The following is an 18,442-nucleotide window of genomic DNA, read 5'->3' on the forward strand; positions in this document are numbered from 1 at the left end:
CGCTGCACGTTTTCCAATTCTACTATATCTTTCTTGAGATGCGGCGACCAGAATTGAACACAATTTACTTTACTGCATACTGAAGTATTCTGAAGATGTATGAAATAAATTTCACCTAACATTCCTTGAATACTGTTTGAAGCACCTACATCTCCACCTTGAAATTTGGAAAACTTATGACTAGGAGAGGAATACGTCTATGGATACATCCTATTCAGAATCTAGTCTAACCCACGAGCCTGATTTTCACAAATCTTAAACTGAACTCTTACATTTCTGAGCGATTCACCTTCTAAGCAGGTACACTGCTTCCCTTGCTATTGGTTAAAATCTGAGAAAAACCACATTTCTAATTTAATCTGAACCTAAATTAGTGGAAATAGATGGCATCTGTTCATCAGAGAATGAGTAGAAATAGTTCAGGTTTTGCTTCACTGAATCCATGGATTTGTAATTATAATTTATGTATGAAAAACAGAACTAAATAAACGCAGATGCAGTAAGAGAAAACCACAACTGACACAAATGATTTTGTCTCTATGTTGAAATTAATATGCCAATTCCGATCTTCGAGATTCTAAGAAACGATGTCTAGAATAGATTTTAAGGGAACCAAAGTGTGCAACATTGTTCACTGATATTAAATAATTCAAACTTGTCTAGGGCGGACCTCAGGGACTGGATATGAAAAAACTATGATATAATTACAGTTGCTTAAATTGTGTAGGATATAATACTACTCATTCACGGTCACCTTGGGTCAGCAAATGGAAATGTGATAGGGCCGTGCATTTGTTAGCAGGCATTTCTTCTTCTTCAAGATTGTTTAATCAATTGATTCTTCGTCCAGTATCCAAAAGTTATTATTATTATTTTTTTTATATATTTAAATTATTTATTGATTTTCAATTTCACAAGTACAACAACTTGCATAGGAAACACAGAAGGAAATAATATCAAGAATCAATTACAAAACACTTCCTTGTCTAAAATATGACAATTTTCATTCTTCCTTAGACCTCAATTATGGAAGGGGGGGGGGGGGGGCGGCGTTAAGAAACATGAGGAGAAGTTTTATAAACATAACTATTAGTTAAATAAATCGGCTAACCTTTATTCCACAAACTGTCTTAATTGGTCTGATGTTATTACACTGTGGGGGTCTGAATCCTCTTAGCTTCCACAAAAACTTTTAGCTGTGATGGTTCAGAAAAAACATACTTATTTCCCTGGAAGTTAACTCTGCACTTACAGGGATAAGCTAACAAGAACGATGCTCCCAAAGCTTTTACATTCTTTCTTAAATCCAAGAATTGTCTCCTTCTTTCCTGAGTTGCCTTCGCAACATTCGTGTACATCCAGATTTTTTGTCCATAAAACAGCTTAACAGAATTCTTGAAATATAACTTAAACACATGATTCAAATCTTTCTCAAATACAAACTGAACTAACAATGTTCTTCGGTCTGTAATCTCAAAATTAGAGTCCTCAAGAAATGCAGTTAAATTTTGAGGTTTCTGAGCCTCCCCTTGTGACAATCCTGCAACATCTACAGTCGAAACTTTCTTTTGAGGTAAATAATATATTTTTGTATAAGGAGGTAAAGTTGAATCTAGAAACTGCAGGATATCCTTCAAATACATTGAAAATAGCTCATTTGCTTTCAATAAAGGAGAAATGGGAAAGTTCAAAAGTCTCAAATTCAAACGTCTATTATAATTCTCCATTGACTCGATTTTCCTATGAATTATTTGTTTATCCTTAATTAAATTCGTCACTGAGGATTTTAAACCAGTCATTTCCTCATGTGTCTTTTGTGTTTGGGCATCCACATCATTCTTAATTTTCTCCAAAGATTGATCAAAGTTTTCAATTTTACTCACTATTATAGCGAACTCTTTTGTTGAGTTTGAAACAGCTAACGTCAATGCCTGTACTGCCTTCCAGACTGCCATCAGGGTAATCTCTCCCAGTTCTTCCTGGGACCCTAAGTCCTCCCCGTCCGATCTTCGAGGTACCATGCCGACCAAAATCCCACCAGCAGCGCCTTCCACATCCAGCGGGGTTTCCGGCCCTCGAGTCGAAGCAGGGCAAGGAAGCGGGGCCAACTCCGGCGGCGTGAGAGAAACCTCGCAGCCCAGGAACGCCGACGCTCCTCCATCGGGGCTCAACAGCGGGCTCGCCATGCTGGTCACTGGTGGAATATTCTGCCAGAGTCTATCGAGCGACTGCTGCACTGGGGTCGACGCCATAGCCTTCGGCAACACGCTTTTTGTCGCCCCTTTTCTCTTGGTATGTGGCATGTTGTTGAGAGGAAAAGTTTCCAGCTACCACTCGTTTCCTCTAGCAGTACTCAGGCGGCCATCTTGTAACGCCCCTCCTTCATCCAAAAGTTATTTAATACAATTTTTTGGTCATTGCTGTTCCTTTAAGGAATTCTCTTCCACGGCGTATTAGAACTGAGAGAAATTACTTAAAGTTTTGTAAGATGATAAAGACATATCTGCAGGCTCAATTTCACTAAAAGGAGTATGCAGGACATGAGGGAAAGAAAGAGCAGGACAGGCAACGCGGCAGCGCCGGAGACCGGCGTTGGACAACGCTTCAGCTGGTAGGGGTTGGGGACCCCCATCAGCCAAGGTATTTGCTGCGGCAATGGGTGGGGAGTGGTAGGGCAGTGGCGGCGGGGCAGCAGACCAAAATGTGCCCCCACCTCGGGCTCTGGCCCCCTCCCACTGCGAGGTCCGGCTATGCCCCTGGCTGGATTGTAAACGAATCCTCCATTTTCAAAATGGCACATGAAAAAAAGAGAGGACCCAAAGTACACTAATCAGACAGAACACAACAAAAAACACAAATGGACCTTCAGGAACCAGACAATGGGAAATTCTTTATTGAAAGGACCTGACACGGGCCGTGTTTCGGCGTCTATGCGCCTGCATCAGGGGTCACAACAATCTGCAGAAATCTCAATGAAAGAATTAGCAAAAATGCCACTGACAGGGTGCAGCACTACAATCCCTCAACAAGTTGCTAATACACACTTGAAAAGTTGGTTCTTGTAGACGGAAAAAACCGCCATTGGGAAAACTGCCAAAAATATTATTCCGCAACTATGGGAACATGCTGCCAGTTGTAATGCTCAATTGCTCCCCAATGCGGGGCCACATTTCACTGCTCTTCTTCAGGAGGAACAAATAAAACCTTTGTAAAAGAGAACCACACCTGGTGATCCAAGATGGCGACTAAAACAGTGTGAGCGTCAGAGCACCCGGGAAGGAAAAACGCCAGAGTCCCGATTGAACATCATGGGGAAGAGAAAGGGGAAAGCGAAGGCTCTTACCTCCCCGAGCCAAGCTGTAAACCCCGCTGTGCGCCAAACCGCACTGGAGTCCTTCGGAGTGAGGACGCTCGGAGAGCAGCTACCTGCGACTACGAGATCAGCTTCATTGGAAGCTGATCATAGCATTGAGGGCGTATCGCTTAGTCTGCCCTCCAACACAGCCCCCACCCCCCACGACCAGGAAGTGATATGATGCTGACGGAGGAACAGAGGGCTGGGTCAATTGGTGGTGTTCAGCCCCTGCCAGCTGAACCAGGAGGGCCCGTTGGCGCTTCAACGCCGGCCAAATTAACAACGGAGGAAAGAGCTTCTTCGTCTTTTGCTCGAGCTACTAACGATTGAAGACCTATCTCTTTGAAAAAACATACTGCAAGGATCAAAACACATAAATCCCATATACACCATAATAATGCCTCAAGACATTACCTCACATACTCCATTTCCCAGTACTTTCTCCCATTCAATAATCTACCCACAGATAAAAACTGTTATACCCCATCGCTCTCTTGCTATTATTTGATCACCCTAGTAATCCCCAAAATCATATCCTATAGTTTCTACGCCCCAAAGATGATTGACCTGACTCTGTCTTCCTTAACTATTCACAATGTAACCCATAATCGTAATGTAACAAACTGTATTTCCATCATTTACAATGTATTGTAAGCCACACTGAGCCCGCAAATAGGTGGGAAAATGTGGGATACAAATGCAACTAAATAAATAAATAAATCCCTGAAGGAACCCGAGGAACTGTAAGACTTGCTGTGGTTATGTTAGACATGCTCTGGGACGCCATTCAAGGTATTCACACTGCCTTACAAACAATGTAAACTCCCTTAAGGGAGAAGTTACTGATTTGAAGCAAAATTATCAGGAAATTGCTGGAAAAGTCCAATATAACTCAGATAAGGTAACAACCTTGAAAGGAGAGGTTACTAAATTACAAAATTGCAAAATGTTACAGCCACATTAATCAAGGAGAGAGAGATTCAATTTCGTAAGTTAGAATTTCTTGAAAATCAAAGTCGTAGGAATAACTTGAGGTTTATAAATTTCCCCAAATCTCCGCTAACTCCTGCTGTTGATATGCTGAGAAAGTACTTTGGAGAAGTTCTGGGAATACCAGCAGAAGGTTTTCCACCTATTGCTAGAGCCCAGTACATAACGGGATTTAAAAAAGCAACTGACGGACAACATCAAGCTTTACCGGACTTAAATTTGACTGAATTCCTAGAAAGCTCTTTGGAAATTGTGACTGAAAGAACTACTTTAATTGTTACCTTTGCTCTAGAGATAGATCGAAATAATATCTTTCGGACTTATTTTCGTCATGCAAATGCGGGATTTATGGGCTCAAGGATACAAATCTTTCCTGACTTGACAAGGGATACGTAAAAAAGAAGAAGAGAATTCTTGTCTTATAAGACAAGAGCTCTCAACTTAGGAGCTATTTTTCAATTAAAATTTCCTTGTAGATGTCTGATATCCCTAAATGCAAACAATTATGTATTCTTTGATCCCTTAAAACTGTTTCAATTTATCCAATCACAAGAAAGTGTTGATATACGTTTAGTTGCTACTCAGTGAGAAATGCTATAAGTAGACTAGGAGGGTTAAGTTTGCTCTTCAAGTTTCGCTGATAAAAGATTTGTTATTTTCCTTTTATTTTCCTTGTACTTGGATCATTGTTTAGTGGACGAAGTGTATAGAGATATTGCCTTTTTATTTTTATTTCTATATCTACGTGATTTCTTGAATAGTGCCATTACATTTATGCTGTGAATGTAATTATAAAATGATATAAATAAAGTATATATAAAAAAGAGAACCACACTTATAAAGCACCCAATATCGCTACCTTAACAAATAATATCATTATAATAAATCAATATAAAGTTTGCAAAAATCAGTCTTACAGCTGCTTACGAGAGGGACTATATCCATACCAAGTCCGCGAAGAATGCAAACCTCAAGCAAGAATGCTCTTACAATCTATTTCCGGATTTACATAGAAACCCACTGATCTGCTGCACATGAAATCATTCAAGACCAAAATAATTAAATCACCACTCCACCTCTAAGTTTAACCCTCCAGGAACCACTGTATTCCAATAAAAAATAAACCTTTGCTCCGTAGTCAACAGTATCTCAGTAACATCGCCCCCCTCTGTACAAAATAACCTGTAATAGCGCTGTAAATCATAAATCATTCACAGAGTGACCCACGGAAGCCCAGTGAGCCACCAACAGAGCTTCCATTTTCAAATGTTTACTGTTACTGATATGTTCCGCCACTCTGTTTCAATTTCCTTTTTGTTTGACCAATGTAATACAGGTGGCAAGGGCACACAATACAATACACATCCTGATGGCTATCACACTTGGAGGGGCATAATCGAAGGGGACGTCCAAGTTTTGCTGAGGACGTCCTCGCAAAACGTCCCGGTGGAGGGGCGGGGAAATCTGTATTATCGAAACAAAATGGACATCCATCTTTCATTTCGATAATATGGTTGGGGACGCCCAAATCTTGACATTTAGGTCATCCTTAGAGATGGTTGTCCCTAGAATTGGTTGTTTCTGATTTTTGGCGATAATGGAAACTAAGTACGCCCATCTCAGAAATGACCAAATGCAAGCCCTTTGGTCATGGGAGGAGCCAGCATTCGTAGTGCACTGGTCCCTCTGACATGCCAGAACACCAACCGGACAGCCTAGGGGGCACTGCAGTAGACTTCAGAAATTGCTCCCAAGAACATAGCTCCCTTACCTCGTGTGCTGAGCCCCCCAAAACCCACTACCCACCACTGTACAACACTACCATAGCCCTTACGGGTGAAGGGGGGCACCTAGATGTGGGTACAGTGGGGTTTTGGTGGGTTTTGTAGGACTCACATTTACCACCACAAGTGTAACAGGTATGGGGGGATGGGCCTGGGTCTGCCTGCCTGAAGTGCACTGCACCCACTAAAACTGCTCCAAGGACCTGCACAATGCTGTTATGGACCTGAGTATGACATCTGAGGCTGGCATAGAGGCTGGCACAAAAGATTTTTGAAGATTTATTTTTAGGGTGGGAGAGGGTTAGTGACCACTGGGGAAGTAAGGGGAGGTGATCCCCAATTCTCTCCGGTGGTCATCTGGTCAGTTCAGGCACCTTTTTGTGCCTTGGTCGTAAGAAAAACAGGACCAGGTAGTCGTCCAAGTGCTCGTCAGGGACGCCCTTTTTTTTCATTATGGGTCGAGGACGACCATGTGTTAGGCATGCCCAAGTCCCGCCTTCGCTAAGCCTCCGGCATGCCCCCGTAAAGTTTGGTCATCCCCGCAATGGAAAGCAGTTGCAGACACCCAAAATCAGCTTTCGATTATGCCAATTTGGGTGACCCTGTGAGAAGGACACCCATCTTCCGATTTGTGTCGAAAGATGGGCACCCTTCTCTTTTGAAAATAAGCCTGACAGTCTTACTTTTCAAAATAGAATTCCTTAGTGGTCCCTGGAATGGGTAAACTATCAGTAGTGAATGAAAGTTTGCAATAAACACATTTACCACAAGGGGAATGCTCTCCTACAAACTGTTCAAAACATTAGCTCTTTTGGGTGTTCCTGAAGCCCCAAGTGTACATCAAGTACATTCCAGTGTTTATGGATAATACGTGCAATGGCACACTGTGGCACCCCTCCTCACTTTCTGTTGAGGTAAAAAAAAAAAAAAAGCCGTGGACAGTGAGCAGATAAAGCCCATTTATATGCTATTTTCATTGTCTTAACTGGATATCCCCTCTGAATAAATCGATCTGCCATGCTGACCGCCTGAGTCTTAAACTCATCCATGGAAGAGCAAACTCATCTAAGTCTAAGGAACTATCTATCAGGAACACCTCTTTTCAAAGATTTAGGATGGAAGCTAGAATAATACTATTATCAGACAATTTTCTGACTTTAATATCCAAAAACTCTATTGCTGATTCATAGATTAATGAATAAAAGCCGAAAGCCGAAATATGAAAGCGCCAAACCTCTTAGAGAAAAATTACATTGGCTCCCATTAAAAGATCGAATTGCATTCAAAATCTGCACCTTAACTCATAAAATCATTCATGGAGAGGCCCCATCATATATGTCAGACCTAATTGACTTACCAACACGAAATACCAAATGTTCATCATGCACTTTCCTAAACCTCCACTACCCCAATTGCAGAGGTCTTAAATACAAATCAATACATGCATCTAGCTTCACCTACCTCTGCACACAATTATGGAATAAACTACCGAATACTATAAAAACTACGCATGACTTGACAACCTTCCGGAGGTTACTGAAGACGTACCTGTTTAAAGAGACTTACAAAAAGAATCCTCCTTAATGACTTGTTTCCTAATCTATACCAGAACCAACCAATATTGATCCCTTCTGATTTGATTATTTTATCATATTATCATTATTGATCATTACATTTTTTTCCTACTCTCACTTGTATGTTATGTATTATCATTTTATTTACCCTACCTACCTGTTATTCTTGTACATTAATTGTAACAATATGTTGAACCTCTTACTCTGTTAATGGTGATGCCATTGCTATATAATGTAAGCCACATTGAGCTTGCAAATAGGTGGGAAAATGTGGGATACAAATGCAGCAAATAAATAAATAAAACATCAATCGGACCCCTTCAGATCATGATGACATCATCAATAAATCTTTTCCACATCACAACATGTTCTATATAGCAAGAGGAGTAAACATGGCTATTCTCAAAGGGGCCATTTTACTAAGGCGCGTCAAAAAATGGCCTGTGCTGGTGTAGGTATATGTTTTGGATGCACGCAGGTTCATTTTTCAGTGCACCTCGAAAAAAGGTCTCTTTTGTGGCCGAAAATGGACATGTGGCAAAATTGAAACCAGCGCGCATCCATTTTCAGCCTGAGTGTGCGAGTTTTGATATTAGTGAAGGCCTATTTTCTTGGCCCATTAAAAATGTGGTAAAAAGTGGCTCAGCAAGCACCCAAAAGATGTGCTCACGCTACTGCAGGCCACTTTTATACTGCGACTTTGTAAAAGGACCCCCCACGTGAGTCACATAGGGGAAGTTGGATTTGAACTCTTTCATATCCAGTAAAGAAATTTTCTTGTGCTCAGTCTACTACTACTACTACTACTACTATTTAGCATTTCTATAGCACTACAAGGCATACGCAGCGCTGCACAAACATAGAAGAAAGACAGTCCCTGCTCAAAGAGCTTACAATCTAATAGACAAAAAATAAATAAAGTAAGCAAATCAAATCAATTAATGTGAACGGGAAGGAAGAGAGGAGGGTAGGTGGAGGCGAGTGGTTACAAGTGGTTACGAGTCAAAAGCAATGTTAAAGAGGTGGGCTTTCAGTCTAGATTTAAAGGTGGCCAAGGATGGGGCAAGACGTAGGGGCTCAGGAAGTTTATTCCAGGCGTAGGGTGCAGCGAGACAGAAGGCGCGAAGTCTGGAGTTGGCAGTAGTGGAGAAGGGAACAGATAAGAAGGATTTATCCATGGAGCGGAGTACACGGGAAGGGGTGTAGGGAAGGACGAGTGTGGAGAGATACTGGGGAGCAGCAGAGTGAATACATTTATAGGTTAGTAGAAGAAGTTTGAACAGGATGCAAAAACGGATAGGGAGCCAGTGAAGGGTCTTGAGGAGAAGGGTAGTATGAGTAAAGCGATCCTGGCGGAAGATGAGACGGGCAGCAGAGTTTTGAACTGACTGGAGAGGGGAGAGGTGACTAAGTGGGAGGCCAGCAAGAAGCAGATTGCAGTAGTCTAAACGAGAGGTGACAAGGGTGTGGATGAGGGTTTTGGTAGAGTGCTCGGAAAGAAAGGGACAGACCAAAGGTCCATCAAGCCCAGTATCCTGTTTCCAGCACTAGCCAATCCAGGTCACAAGTACCCGGCAAGATCCCAAAACAGTACAGTACATTTTACGCTGCTTATCCTAGAAATAAGCAGTGGATTTTCCCAAGTTCATTTTAATAATGCCTTATGGATGTTTCTTTTAGGAAATTAGCCAAACCTTTTTTAAACTCCGCCAAGCTAACCCCCTTTACCACATTCTCTGGCAACAAATGTCAGAGTTTAATTACATGTTGAGTGAAGAAATATTTTCTCTGATTTGTTTTAAATTTACTACTTTGAGTGCCCTCTAGTCCTAATATTTTTGGAAAGAGTAAACAAGCGATTCATGTCTACCCGTTCCACTCAACTCATTATTTTATATACCTCTATCATATCTCTCCTCAGCCGTCTTTTCTCCAAGCTGAAGAGCCCTAGCCGCTTTAGCCTTTCCTCTTTGGAAAGTCGTCCCATCCCCTTTATCATTTTTATCACCCTTCTCTGTACCTTTTCTAATTCCACTATACCAGCTCTTGACCAAATTTGTGCTAGAACGCAGCAACTCAGGAAGGCCTTGGAACCCACCTACCACGAGAGCAAGCTACTTTTATTTCAAAGACCATTACATGTTTCTAATGCATTTTAGACAGCTTTTCAGGGGGTGAAATGAAGGCAGGAGATGAACAGAATTTATGAAAAATCTGCAAATAAGAAGCTGGTAATATCAGGCCTATTTAGTTCTCGCTGAAGAAACATTTACACACGTCTGCTCAAGGCCTAGGGTATAAGAACATTACATTATTTTAATTCTGCGAGCACTTCCTTATTAAACTTCACGGTGTTCAGTGCTTGAGCTAAGCTCAATTTCTTGCGCTGTCAATCTGCCACCTTTCATGAGAAGGATGTTAAAATAATAATAGTAATTATAACAAACAGTGATAAAAATCTGCCTACTGTTCTAAGCAGAGTGCATTAATTTATTTCCATATATGTCAGTTTCTCCACCCTCAAGCAGAGCAGATGGTTCAGCAGAATTAGAAATTATTATAATTACAGAAATTAAAGCACCTCTTCCTGTCTGGACCCAAAGGAGTTTTGTTTAGTTTTGCAGCTGGAAAGTCAGCCATGTGAAACAGAAGCAGCCATAATTGTATCGGAGAAGGCATTTTCTGTATAATATACTGATTGTAGCTTTTGTTTCCTGTATTACACCTAAATCCAGTTTTGAATTTGTTGCAAAATTTCTCTAGTTTTAAGGACCTGAAGCTCATTGTAAAGAAAGAAAATGCTTTAAGATTTCCAATTTTCTACAACCTGATTTCCCTTCATTATAATTTAGGGGTCCTTTTACTAAGCTGGTTTAGGCACTAAGGCACACCTAACACAGCAAAAAAGAAAACAGGATGCTACGAATTATTAGAAAAGGGATGGTAAATAAGACCTAGAATATTATAATACCTTTGTTTCGCTCCATGGTGCAACCTCACAGGTTTTTTTACTCTTTTAAAAAGTACGAACACTAGGGGATACTCACTAAAGTTACTTTTAAAACAAACAGGAGGAAATATTTTTTTTCACTCAAAGATTAATTAAGCTCTGGAACTCATTGCGGGAGGATCTGGTAACAGCCATTAGCATATCTGGGATTTAAGAAAGGTTTGGACAAGTTCCTGGAGGAAAAGTCCATAGCCTGCTATTGAGGCAGACATGGGGAAATCACTGCATGCCCTGGGTTTGGTAGCATGGAATATTGCTACTCTTTAGGGTTCCGGAATCTTGTTATTGTTTGGGATTCCGGAATGTTGCTACTCTGGAGTTCTGGAATCTTGTTATTCTTTGAGATTCCGGAATCTTGCTACTATTTTGGTTTCTGTCAGGTACTTGTGACCTGGCTTGGCCACTGTTGGAAACAGGATACTGGGCTAGATGGACCCACTATGGCTCAACAGACAGATGATCAAAAGCAAATGCCGGTGCTAGAGGCTGTTAGCATCATACTAGCACCAGCGTTTGCTACCGCCCCATGATCAGAGCTCTCGAGCGCGTGAAACAATGCGCCTGAAGGCTCTTAGCGCAAGTAGCATGCAAATGCATGCTAAACAGGGCTCTTAGCACAAGTAGCTTGCAAATGCATGCTAATCAGCGCTTAACACATTCATCCCCGATGATCAGCGATCAGCGCACCAAAGATTGGGTTGCTGGCCGCGAGAAACCCTATGCCAGCTCCGAGCTGGCGTTAGGGTTTGCAGATCATTGGGGAGGAATGGTGAGCCCTGTCCAGCATGCATTTGCATGCTGGCAGGCCCCCATTCCCCTCTACAGCAAACCTGCCAGTGAGGGCAGTTGAGGATGTCCAAAATTTGGATGTTTCTGTGACGGGGCAGTTGAGGACGTCCAAATTTTGGACGTTTCTGCAATTGGCAGTCAAGGACGTCCAAAATTAGATGTTTCTATGAGAAAGACATAGAAACATCTAATTTTGGACGTGCATGACTGCCCATTGCAGACGTCCTCTACTGCCCCGTCACAGAAACATCCAAATTTGGGGCATTCTCAACTGCCCCGTCACTATACCTCCGACACCCCCTTGAAATTTGGCCGTCCCTGCAACAGGGCAGTTGAGGACATCCATCTTCTGATTTAAAGATGGGCGTCTCCAGCCCAGACCTGTCAAACAAGTGCGGGAGGATTGTGCTGAGCGCATGCTCAGGTACAATTCTCCCGCACTTCTACCCCATGATCAGAGATAATTGCACTGCTTAAATTTGCATGCATTATCTCTGATCATAGGTCTAATAGTACCCCGTATTGTTCCAGCGCTATTTTAGAGCGCTGTTTGGAACAGCGCGGGGCTTTTGATCATCTGCCTGTAACTGAGGGCAGAATGTGGGCAGAGCTATGACTTAACCAGTTAGTGGCAATATTTGTCCGTAATCAGCTACATAATTTTTTTTTTGTTACATTTGTACCCCGCGCTTTCCCACTCATGGCAGGCTCAATGCGGCATACATGGGGCAATGAAGGGTTTAGTGACTTGCCCAGAGTCACAAGGAGCTGCCTGTACCTGAAGTGGGAATTGAACTCAGTTCCTCTCAGTTCCCCAGGACCAAAGTCCACCACCCTAACCACTAGGCCACTCCTCCACTGTTGCTACTAGTTGAGATTCTACATGGAATGTTGCTATTCCACTAGCAACATTCCATGTAGAAGTCGGCCCTTGCAGATCACCAATGTGGCCGCGCAGGCTTCTGCTTCTGTGAGTCTGACGTCCTGCACGTGCAGGACGTCAGACTCACAGAAACAGAAGCCTGCGCAGCCTTCTTCATGGAATGTTGCTAGTGGAATAGCAACATTCCATGTAGAATCTCCAATAGTAGCAACATAATCTCATATTTTAGCAACATTCCATGTAGAATCTCCAATAGTATCTATTTTATTTTTGTTACATTTGTACCCCGCGCTTTCCCACTCATGGCAGGCTCAATGCGGCTTACATGGGGCAATGGAGGGTTAAGTGACTTGCCCAGAGTCACAAGGAGCTGCCTGTGCTGGAGATGGGAATCGAACTCAGTTCCTAAGTCCACCACCCTAACCACTAGGCCACTCCTCCTTTTACTAAGCTGTTACATACTAATGTGCACCTAACGCAGAAAAAAAAACCCACTAACAAGGGATGAGCTAATCTTTATGTGGCTGTGACCCAATGATTGCAGCCAAATACAATTCTGTGATCCTCTGGAGTTTTAGAATAATGATATACCTATGAAGAGCCCACCTACGTTGTGACCACCATCAATGGAGGTTAATGCATTGTTATTGAAAGGTTCTCCTTCACAATGGGATCCTTTTACAAAAGGCTTGCTAGTGGTTTTAGGGCACGCTAATCATTAGCGCATGCTAAACACTAGCGTGCGCTAATGATAATGATAATCACGGACCAAGAAAGGGATCTAGGTGTCATAGTTGATGATACTTTGAAATCTTCTGCTCTTTGTGCTGCTGAGGCTAAGAAAGCAAATAGAATGTTAGGTATTATTAGGAATGGAATGGAAAACAAAAATGAGGATGTTATAATGCCTTTGTATCGCTCCATGGTGCGACCGCACCTCAAATATTGTGTTCAATTCTGGTCGCCACATCTCAAAAAAGATATAGTGGAATTAGAAAAGGTGCAGAGAAGGGCGACAAAGGGGATGGGACGACTTCCCTATGAGGAAAGGCTAAAGCGGCTAGGGCTCTTCAGCTTGGAGAAAAGGCGGCTGAGAGGAGATATGATAGAGGTCTATAAAATAATGAGTGGCGTTGAACGGGTAGATGTGAAGCGTCTGTTCATGCTTTCCAAAAATACTAGGACTAGGGGGCATGCGATGAAGCTACAATGTAGTAAATTTAAAATGAATCAGAGAAAATATTTCTTCACTCAACGTGTGATTAAACTCTGGAATTCGTTGCCAGAGAATGTGGTAAAGGCGGTTAGCTTAGCGGAGTTTAAAAAAGGTTTGGACGGCTTCCTAAAGGAAAAGTCCATAGACCGCTAATAAATGGACTTGGGGGAAATCTACTATTTCTGGGATAAGCAGTATAAAATGTTTTTTACATATTTGGGATCTTGCCGGGTATTTGTGACCTGGATTGGCCACTGTTGGAAACAGGATCCTGGGCTCGATGGACCTTTGGTCTTTCCCTGTTTGGCAATACTTATGTACTTATGAGAGCCATAGAAATATATAGGCAATAATGTTTAGTGCATGTTTATTTTTAGCACGCGATAAAAACACTAGCACATCTTTGTGAAAGAACCCCAATGTTCTCTGGACAAATGCCCTGTTTTTCTATTTCCTTCTATTCCATCTGCTCTTTTACAATGGATTACTCTAGAGATTAATAATTTGGTGCTTTCTGGTTCCTTGAAATTGGATATGGGGTGTATTATTTTGACCTCCATACCTAAAGGGGCTGATTTAGATCTGACAACTCCATCTAACTATCGTCCAGTGACTAGTATTCCTGTATTTACTAAACTGATGAAGTCTTTATGTAAGACGTCTCTTTTCAACTTGCTTGAACAGATTTTTCATGTCTAAACAGCTCTCAATTCGGAGTCAGAACAGCTCACAGTACAGAGTTCCTTCTAATTTTAACTTCGTTTGTGAAGGAATAATTGACTGCTGGCACACAAACAGTTTAGTTACAATTTGACATTTCAGTGGCTTTCGATGCTGTTGACCATATTGTTCCTGAAAGAACGTTTAAGTGGGATTGGAATCCATGGAACTGTTGTTAATTGGTTCCAGGAGTTCTTGGTCAGTCTCACTTGTTGGGTATCTCATGCTGGTCAGAATCAGTATCATAGCTACAGGTGGGCCTAGGTGGGCACAGGCCTGCCGATTCTTGGCTCAGGCCCACCCGGTGCCTGCAGTGATTTAATTCTTACTGCCTGCACCAGATTCACAGGCTTCCATCGGCCAGGTCCCACCAGACAGGAAATGATGAAAGCTAGGGCAGGACCTGGCCGATGGAAGCCTGCAGGGCCGGTGCAGGCAGCAATAATTGAATCACTGCAGGTGCCGGGGACACCTGTAAGGTACACCAGGGAGGGACAGGGTTCAGCGACGGGCAGGCAGATGCCGAGACGCCGCGGAAGAGGAGAGATGTTGATGTGGGGTAGGTGAAAAAATCTATAATTTTTAAAAATATCTCTGGGGGGGGTGGGGGGTGCTGTGGAGTACCGTGCCGTGGAAGGGCCTATCTAAGTTAGCTCTGGGCCCATCCACAGGGGTCTTCTCTCCCCCAATGCTCTTTAACTTTTTGATGGCTTCACTTGATAAGATCAAGCTGGGGATGGAGGAATTACTACTTTCATATGCCGACAAATATTCTTCTATTGCTGCCAGTTTCCTCTGACCATTCTAACCTTGTTAATGAAGTTTCTAGATGTCTGGATAAGATCCAAGAATGGGCATCACTTAACCAACTGAAATTAAACCCAAACAAAACTAAGGTATTGTGATTCAAAGTTTCTAATATTAGGGACCATTCACAATTGTCCGGTCAGATGATAGTGTTTTGTCAGTGGAATTCAATAGAAATCAAACAAAGTAAAACATGGAAAAGAAAATAAGATGATACCTTTTGTATTGGACATAACTTAATACATTTCTTGATTAGCTTTCGAAGGTTGCCCTTCTTCCTCAGATCGGAAATAAGCAAATGTGGTAGCAGATAGTATATATGAGAGAAACATCAAAGCATTACTTTGACTGTCTGACAGAGTGGGAGGGTAGGGGTATGCATGGGGACATCAAAGCATTTCATTGATATTCTAACAGAATGGGTGTTGGTAGGTGAGAGGAGGGTAATAAACAGAGAAATAAACAGAGAAATACAGCTTTATGTTTTATAATGAGTTAGAAAACCCAGATCCTTATTAAGTCCTGTTTGTTGGGTGTCAAAATATTCAATCATTCTTATTTCAAAGGTCTTACGTTCCTCTATTGTTTTAAAATTACCTTTCAGTATTCTTACTGTGAAATCACTGGTGCAGTGTTCTGGTCTTGTAAAGTGTTGGCCCACAGGGGTGGGGGCCTAACTGGCACCGGCTATTTTCATGTGATGTCTGTGTAGATTGAATCTTGTCTTAAACATCTGGCCTGTTTCTTCAATATAACATCCTTCATTACATTTCTTACACTGAATGATATATACCACATTGGAAGATGAGCATGTAAAATAGTCCTTTATGTTGAATATTTTTCCTTTGTAAATGACTGTGGGGAATCCAGAGCCTTTGGTGTTCTCTTGATCCTGCTCTTACAATTCCCACGTTCATCAGCTATGGGGTGAGACTTGTATTAGGCTCAGGCAGTTGCATCTTAATAAGGTCTTATTTTGTTCAGGATGTTTTTGCTCTGTTGGTCCAGATGACTATCCTTCCCCTCCTAGACTACTGTAATGTCTTGTATCTGGGATTTGCTGCCAAACTTTTAAAAAGAAATTACAATTTATTCAAAATACATCTGCTAGATTGATTTTCAGGATTGGCAAATCTTCTCATATCGTTAGGCCTCACTGGCTCCTGCTACATAAACACATTTCTTTTCAAACTGTTTGTTCTTTCAGATATTATATGTAAGTACCTCTGAATGACTGATTAGTATTGTGTCTGGACACTGTTTCCATTTCCAACATCGGTTTTGTATTATGTTAAATTAATATTGGTAAAATTCACTTTCTTAAAATACTTGGAACTATTTTTTTCAACCATGGGATTAGTGCTCTGGAATTTCCTTCCTATCTACATAAGTGCATAAGTGTTGCCATACTGGGAAAGACCAAAGATCCATCAAGCCCAGCATCCTGTTTCCAACAGTGGCCAATCCAGGTCACAAATACCTGGCAAGATCCCAAAAAAGTACAAAACATTCTATACTGCTTATCCCAGAAATAGTGGATTTTCCCCAAGTCCATTTAATAATGGTCTATGGACTTTTTGTTTAAGAAGCCGTTCAAACCTTTTTTAAACTCCGCTAAGCTAACCGCCTTTTACCACATTCTCTGGCAACGAATCAGAGTTGAACAAAGTTCTTTGCCATTTCACATTTTTGTTCAGCAAATCTTGAGGTATATATATATTTCTATAGTATATTTGTATAATATATTTCTATAATTTACACTTTGTTGACTATGTACACCACATTAAACCCTGATCATGGGGAATTAGCAGTTTATCAGCCTTAGACTGATTTTGATATTGACCCCCAAAGGCAGGTCCTATCTGAGGTCCTGACCCACAGTTTGGGAAGCTGAGTGCTAAAGCATCCTGTATTAGTTTTGGCATGCACACACTATTTTGGGGGTAGAGAATTTTTTTTGAGGGGGTATGCCAGGAGCAGAGAGAGGGCATTCCTGCACTAAACAGTTAGCACGTGTACATCAGGGGCATAGCTACGTGGGGCCACGGGGGCCTGGGCCCCCATAGATTTGGCCCTGGACCCCCCTGCCGACGACCCTCTCGACCCCCACTCCCGCCACCAACCCGCCGTTGTCGTCACTGTCACCTATCTTTGCTGGCGGGGGACCCCAACCCCCGCCAGCCGAGGTCCTCTTCTTCCTTCATCAGACGTCAGACTCAGAAACAGAACGAAGGAAGAAGAGGACCTCAGCTGGCAGGGGTTGGGGTCCCCCACAGGCAAAGGTAGGTGATGGCGATGGCGGGGGAGGGTTGGCGGCGGGAGGGGGGTTGAGAGGAGCATTGGCAGGGGGGGGTCAAAGTTGTTGTTGGTGGTGGTGGTGGCGGTGGCGGCGGGGGGTGTCGGCAATGGCGGGGGGGGGTTGGTGGCTCCGGGGAGGGGCTAAAATGTGCCCCCTCACCTCGGGCTCTGGACCCCCCTCCTGCCGAAGTCTGGCTACGCCCCTGGTGTACATTACCGTGCACTAATTGGTTAGCTCACATTTAACATATGGATCCTTTACTGCTATCTAAATATATATTTTTTAAATGGTCGCACATTAATGGTAATATTAGTCCATGGCCATTAACGAAAGCAATAGTAAAAAGCCCATTTGTCAGCAATGGTTAAAGTGGCCTTGTCCTGGCATTGAATATCTGGGGTTATTTCAGTCTGTGGCTGTGCATATCATGCCTTTAGCTAATTTTATTAAAACATAAGAACATAGGAATTATACTCTGGCCAAAGGTTCACCTAGTCCAGTATCCTCTTTCCAACAATGGCTAATCCAGGTCACAAATACCTGGCAGGATCCCAAAAAGTATCAAATTTTCATGCTAATTACCCCCCAGGGGTAAGCAATGGATTCTCCTAGATCTATCACAATAGTTTTTGGAGTTTTTATTCCAGGAATTTGTCCATATGTTTTTTAAACCTTGCCATGCTAACTGCTTTTGCCACATCATCTACTATAATAAAACTCACCCTCAACGTTCTGAAGACAACGTTCTGAAGTCACTCAGTCACTCACTGAAGGGTTCATGAATTCATGGTGGTGAAGCCACAACACTGACCATGTGTCTCTGCCCCGCCCTCGCATGACGGACTAATCAGAAAAAACACCCTCAACATTCTGAAACACAAAGGACCATCACAACACCGTTCCCAGGCAACACTAGGCAACGTAAGACGGACCAATCAGAGGAAACTACGTGACAATAAGGGAGGAGCATTCCCCAGCAGAATGGCTCATTATCTGTGCAGCAGGGAGAGCACAG

The 18,442-nt window shown here is 42.4% G+C and overlaps 1 protein-coding gene across 1 annotated transcript in view; it reads left to right on the forward strand.

Moving 5' to 3' along the window:
- The window catches only part of LOC115459102 (VPS10 domain-containing receptor SorCS1-like), a gene marked incomplete at both ends in the record, with an annotated part of 299,388 nt that overhangs the window by 41,207 nt on the left and 239,739 nt on the right, over nucleotides 1-18,442 (forward strand).

This window comes from Microcaecilia unicolor, unplaced genomic scaffold (genome assembly GCF_901765095.1).
Source record: "Microcaecilia unicolor unplaced genomic scaffold, aMicUni1.1, whole genome shotgun sequence".
Taxonomy (NCBI): domain Eukaryota; kingdom Metazoa; phylum Chordata; class Amphibia; order Gymnophiona; family Siphonopidae; genus Microcaecilia; species Microcaecilia unicolor.